Consider the following 7,288-nt stretch of genomic DNA (forward strand, 5'->3'; position numbering starts at 1 on the left):
TCACTTATCTCTGTATGCATATATATATGTTCATGACGATCTTCTGTTTCCTTCATTTGATTACTAGCTAGCGTGTCTACTCCTCTCCATACGTATATAGTACGTAGCGTCGACCAAGCACGGAGATAAGAGAGGACACTTCTCTCTATTAATTAGCTAGCTAACACAATATATGAAACACCTAAATTAACCCCCCAAAACCCCTAAACCACCCCCTTTCAAAAAAAAACAAAAACCTCAGCTCCTGCCAGGTGCTGACGCGTGGATGCCTATTGGTCCCGGTTGGTGGCACCAACCGGGACCAAAGGCCCTCCTGCCTGGGCTCCCCGCACCGGCCACGTGGACGGCCTTTAGTCCCGGTTCGTGTAAGAACCGGGACTAAAGGGCTAGGGCATTAGTAACGACCCTTTAGTCCCGGTTCCAGAACCGGGACTAAAGGCCCTTATGAACCGGGGTAAAAGACCCCTTTCCTACTAGTGCGTGGTCGAGTGAGTACATTCCGGTCGAATGAAATTAGGTTTTCCTAGTGGAACGTTTCTGGTCGAGTGGATGTTGTTGTCCTTTGAATACTCTTGATTTCAAGGTAATGTCCTTGGGAAGGGTGTCTAGGTCAGGCCTATTACCCTACCCTAGGTACATGTCTTCGTCATTAGCCCCCGAATGGTTCAGGGTTCGAGTGAAAAAAGTGGTTGAAGATGGTTCCGACCCAGTTTTCGCGCTTCGGAAGCGTTTTACTTGGATTGATGAACCACGCAACAACTTCGACTTCATTTTCAGTCGTGAGCTGTCGAGTGAATTTTGCCGATAAGCTTCGAGTGTTGATCTGGTATGAGATCTTTGGCGCGATTGACTGCGTTGCCGTTCCCGGATCTCACGGGATTCGAAATTTGGGGAAGCGCGCGAGGCTGAGGGCACCGCAGTAAACGGGATGGATTAGGCAGAGGCGCCTCGATCTTCATGCCGCCTTTTTCGCCACGTGCCCAGCGCGCGACTGTTGCGGGATTTGACAGGATCACTTGGGCCCACGAGTCAGCCACTCGGTTACGGGCCTATATAAGGCGTTGCGGCCAATGTATTCCGCACAGTGCTTCTCATCCCCTTCTTCTTCATCTGCTTCTCCACCGCATTTGCCCTCACACTCGACGCCGCCGCGCCGTCCGAGCGCAGCCTGCTGCGATGGGAAAGGAGAAGACGGCAGCCCTGGAGCGTGCGAAGAAGGCGGCGGCGCCAGCGAAGGGCAAGAAGACGAGTCGGGGCGGGTCGTCGTCGAGGTCCGGCCTGCCGCCCGGCTGGATCCAGGGCGACTGGATCAGGTCCACGATCTAGAAGGAGGACATGGTGGATCTGGTCGAAGGGGGCTTGATTGCCCACGAGTCTTGGCGGTTGCCAGGGAGCGAGACCGAGCCGCGGCCGCAAGAGGGTGAGTGCGTCCTCAATGCAACTCATGTCGACCGCGGCTTCTCCTTGCCTCCACATCCCTTTTTCCGAGGTTTCTTGAATTTCTTTGGAGCTGAACTTCATCACTTTTCCCCCAACACCATCACCTATCTTGCTGCATTTGTTTCTCTGTGTGAGAATTTCTTGGGCTGTCGACCGCACTGGGGTCTCTTCAAACATATATTCACCTGCCGCTCTCAAGCTGTGAAAAAGGACAATCCGAGTGATGTGAGAACGCATGTGATCCAGATGTGTGGGGGTCTAGGAATTCAGATGAGGGGTGGGAGCTCTTTTCCGGCTATGACACTTCCCGATTCAGTTAGAGGGTGGTAGTCGACCTGGTTCTACTGCAAAGACCAACCGACTCCTGGTCAGTCGACTGGGCTTCCTCCCTTTTCCATGGATCGAGTCCAGCCGCCTTCTCCTTTGAAAGTGAACCCAGAGGAGAAAGCAGAGGTGAACATGCTAGTTGAACGAGTAGTCCAGTTAGTCCGTGATGGCGTGACTGGCATGGACTTGCTTGAAGTATTTCTCAGTCGACGCATCCAGCCACTCCAGGCTCGTGATCATCCTATGTGTATGTACTCAGGTATTGAGGATACCACTCGGATCCACCCGGAGGAAGTCACCGAGGAGGTAGTAGAGCAGTGGCTGTAGGGCATCACTAGTAACAAAGACAACCCCAGGGGGTCCAAGAGGGTTCCACCTTTCGATAAGGCCAACAAACCAGACAAGGTCCGATTTTCAACGCTGAATGTCTTTTGTTTTGATTTGTTACTAAGCTCCAATCCGATTGACATTTGTGCGACTCTTTGCTCTGCAGATATATACTGAGATGTACTCGATGCCCAATGGAGAGCAGACCCAGGCGGGAGAGGAGAGCGGGGGCGACAGCGGCGGTTGGAACTCTGACGCTGAGGGTGATGAAGTGGACGAAGACTCGAGCAGTGGTGAGGAGGTCGACTCTCTACCTTGTTCGAAAAGACACTCCAAACAGAAGCATGACCCAATAAGTATCCGGGGAAAAGCGACGGCACCGACTGGCCAGACTTCGAAGCACACTCGGAGATCTTCTTCAGTGCCGACTGAGAAGGCTCCGAAGCAGCTCAAGGTTGCGTCGTCAAAGCCACGGAAGTCCTTGCCCAAGATTAAGGTTGACGTTCCCGTCGCCTCTGTGTAAGTGTTTCGTTTTCACCCTTTTCTCAGGGAATGTTATATCAGTTGTCGACCCATTTTCTTGCTTGACCGAGTGAATCTTGAGATTTGCAGTGCTGCTACCTCTGGGACTTCGATTTGCAAGGAGTACGATGATGAGGAGATGGAAGATGCGGTCACCTCCAAGGCGGGTATGACTCTTGTCATCTTGTCTCTACTTTGCCAACTATTTTCTTGGTCGACTGAACTCTTGTGGTCGATTCTTTTGTAGTTTCGCAAAATGTTATTGAACTTCCACATGACAATGAAGATGTGCCTTAGAAGCCTACGGGAAAGAGGGGCAGTACCTTAGGCAGGAGAGTGCCAGCTAGCAAGACGCCTCAGTCGACCCCGGCAAAAGAACCAACAAATCAGCAGTCCGGAGACTTTAATCGCGCTTCTGTTACTTTTGCGGTTCCATTGTCGAGTGGATATCTTTCAGTGTCGACTGAGCAGGCCCCTGTTCCGTCTGTGCAACTCCATGCCTCAGATCCCCAAGCTGCTGCAACTGTTCCATCAACTTCACTCTTCACTGCCCATCCTGCTCCAAAGGACCCAATAAGCGCCGCTAAAGAAGCTATACGCCAGGCGGGCCTTATGATGGATCAAATGAAGGTGGTGCGTAATGCTAGCCAAACTGCTTATGACGCCAGCTCATCCCTCCAAGCTAACGTCCAGGTTAGTTGACTTCCGACTGATCTTTAACTTGGCGCTTGTTCTGTTAGGATATGCTACTTGACAACTGCTGCTTTGCTATCCGTAAGATGTCCGTGGACGAGTGTTCTGGATCCATAATGTGCATCTATCAAGAGTCTGCATCTTGCATCTGTACACCCACTGGGTGTTTTCAACTTTTGTTGAGTAATGTTCTCACTTGAGTCGACCATGTCGTGTCGAGTGTATCTTTGAATCAGTGGGGGCACGCAGAGTGCACCCACTGGGTGTAGTTCCCGAGACCGCCGTCGAATGTTTCATTCGGTGGGGGTCTTTATCAAAAAATACCACTTTACAGTTCTTCCACTCGGTTTAGACTGATCGCGCCGAGTGAGATTCGGACCAGTGGGGGCATGCCAAGTGCACCCAGTGGGTGTAGTCCCCGAGACCGCGGTCATCTGATAACAAGATGGTTTTTTTATCATATTGCATGAATTTATCCCTCTACATCATGTCATCTTGCTTAAGGCGTTACTCTGTTCTTATGAACTTAATACTCTAGATGCATGCTGGATAGCGGTCGATGTGTGGAGTAATAGTAGTAGATGCAGGCAGGAGTCGGTCTACTTGTCTCGGACGTGATGCCTATATACATGATCATACCTAGATATTCTCCTAACTATGCTCAATTCTATCAATTTCTCAACAGTAATTTGTTCACCCACCGTAATACTTATGCTCATGAGAGAAGCCAATAGTGAAACCTATGGCCCCCGGGTCTATTTTCCATCATATTAATCTCCCATCAATAAGCTATTTCTGGCGCCGTCTTTATTTTGCCTTCTTTACTTTGCATCTTTATCATAAAAATACCAAAAATATTATCTTATCATATCTATCAGATCTCACTCTCGTAAGTGACCGTGAAGGGATTGACAACCCCTTTATTGCGTTGGTTGCGAGGATTTATTTGTTTGTGTAGGTGTGAGGGACTCGTGCGTTGCCTCCTACTGGATTGATACCTTGGTTCTCAAAAACTGAGGGAAATACTTACGCTACTTTGCTGCATCACCCTTTCCTCTTCAAGGGAAAACCAACGCAGTTCTCAAGAGGTAGCAAGAAGGATTTCTGGCGCCGTTGCCGGGGAGTCTATGCAAAAGTCAACATACCAAGTACCCATCACAAACCCTTATCTCCTGCATTACATTATTTGCCATTTGCCTCTGGTTTTCCTCTCCCCCACTTCACCCTTGCCGTTTTATTCGCCCTCTCTTTTCCGTTTGCCTCTTTTTCGCTTGCTTCTTGTTTTCTCGTGTGTTGGATTGCTTGCTTGTCACGATGGCTCAAGATAATACCAAATTGTGTGACTTTACCAATACCAACAACAATGATTTCCTTAGCACTCCGATTGCTCCTCTTACCGATACTGAATCTTGTGAAATTAATGCTGCTTTGTCGAATCTTGTCATGAAAGATCAATTCACCGGCCTTCCTAGTGAAGATGTCGCTACCCATCTAAATAGCTTCATTGATTTGTGTGATATGCAAAAGAAGAAAGATGTTGACAATGATATTGTTAAATTGAAGCTATTTCCTTTTTCGCTTAGAGATCATGCTAAAGCTTGGTTTTCGTCCTTGCCTAAAAATAGTATTGATTCTTGGAATAAGTGCAAAGATGCTTTTATCTCTAAGTATTTTCCTCCCGCTAAGATCATCTCCCTTAGAAATGACATTATGAATTTTAAGCAACTTGATCATGAACATGTTGCACAAGCTTGGGAGAGGATGAAATTAATGATACGTAATTGCCCTAAACATGGTTTGAAGTTATGGATGATTATACAAATTTTTTATGCCGGATTGAATTTTGCTTCTAGGAATCTTTTAGATTCAGCAGCGGGAGGCACTTTTATGGAAATCACTTTAGGAGAAGCTACTAAACTCCTAGATAATATTATGGTTAATTATTCTCAATGGCACACTGAAAGATCTACTAATAAGAAAGTGCATGCGATAGAAGAAATTAATGTTTTGAGTGGAAAGATGGACGAGCTTATGAAATTATTTGCTAATAAAAGTGTTTCTTCTAATCTTAATGATATGCCTTTGTCTACTTTGATTGAGAAAAATAATGAATCTATGGATGTGAATTTTGTTGGTAGGAATAATTTTGGTAACAGCGCGTATAGAGGAAACTTTAATCCAAGGCCATATCCTAGTAATTCCTCTAATAATTATGGTAATTCCTAAAACAATTCTGATGGAAATTTTAATAAGATGCCCTCTGAATTTGAGACTAGTGTTAAGGAGTTTATGAATTCACAAAAGAATTTCAATGCTTTGCTTGAAGAAAAGTTGCTTAAAGTTGATGAATTGGCTAGGAACGTTGATAGAAGTTCTCTTGATGTTGATTCTTTGAAACTTAGATCTATTCCACCTAAGCATGATATCAATGAGTCTCTCAAAGCCATGAGAATTTCCATTGATGAGTGCAAAGAAAGAACCGCTAGGATGCGTGCTAAGAAAGATTGCTTTGTGAAAGCGTGTTCTTCTAGTTTCTTTGAAAATAAAGACGAAGATCTAAAAGTTATTGATGTGTCCCCTATTAAATCTCTGTTTAGCAATATGAATCTTGATAATGATGGGACTGAATAGGATTCACCTCTACCTAGAAGGCGTTCCAAAAATTCGGAGTTTTTAGATCTTAATGCAAAAAGTGGGATTGAAGAGATCAAAACTCTAGATATTAATGAACCCACTATTTTGGATTTCAAGGAATTTAATTATGATAATTGCTCTTTGATAGGTTGTATTTCCTTGTTGCAATTTGTGCTAAATTCTCCACATGCTTATAGTCAACATAACGCTATTACTAAACACATCGTTGATGATTTGATGCAATCTTATGAAGAAAAACTTGAGTTGGAAGTTTTTATCCCTAGAAAACTTTATGATGAGTGGGAACCTACTATTAAAATTAAAATTAAAGATCATGAATGCTATGCTTTGTGTGACTTGGGTGCTAGTGTTTCCACGATCCCAAAAACTTTGTGCGATTTGCTAGGATTCCATGAATTTGATGATTGTTCTTTAAACTTACACCTTGCGGATTCCACCATTAAGAAACCTATGGGAAGAATTAATTATGTTCTTATTGTTGCAAATAGGAACTATGTGCCCGTAGATTTTATTGTTCTTGATATAGATTGCAATCCTTCATGTCCTATTATTCTTGGTAGACCTTTCCTTAGAACGATTGGTGCAATTATTGATATGAAGGAAGGGAATATTAGATTCCAATTTCCATTAAGGAAAGGCATGGAACACTTCCCTAGAAATAAAATAAAATTACCTTATGAATCTATTATGAGAGCCACTTATGGATTGCCTACCAAAGATGGCAATACCTAGATCTATCCTTGCTATTATGCCTAGCTAGGGGCGTGAAACGATAGCGCTTGTTGGGAGGCAACCCAATTTTATTTTTTATTTTTTGCTTTTTGCTTCAGTTTAGGAATAAATATTTGATCTAGCCTCTGGTTAGATTCGTTTTTATGTTTAATTAGTGTTTGTGCCAAGTTTAACCTATAGGATCTTCTTGGATGATAGTTATTTGATCTTGCTGAAAATTCCAGAAACGTTCTGTTCACGAAAATAATTGTTGAAAATCACCAGAACGTGATAAAATATTGATTCCAATTGCTTCTGATCAATAAACAAATTATCTAGGTCGTCCTATTTTATCTGAATGTTTGGAGTTCCAGAAGTTTGCGTTAGTTACAGATTACTACAGACTGTTCTGTTTTTGACAGATTCTGTTTTTTGTGTGTTGTTTGCTTATTTTGATGAACCTATGGCTAATAAATTAGTTTGTAAACCATAGAGAAGCTGGAATACAGTAGGTTTAACACCAATATAAATAAAGAATTAGTTCATTACAGTACCTTGATGTGGTGTTTTGTTTTCTTTCGCTAACGGAGCTCACGAGATTTTCTGTTAAGTT

Source organism: Aegilops tauschii, chromosome 5, assembly GCF_002575655.3.
Source record: "Aegilops tauschii subsp. strangulata cultivar AL8/78 chromosome 5, Aet v6.0, whole genome shotgun sequence".
Lineage (NCBI taxonomy): Eukaryota > Viridiplantae > Streptophyta > Magnoliopsida > Poales > Poaceae > Aegilops > Aegilops tauschii.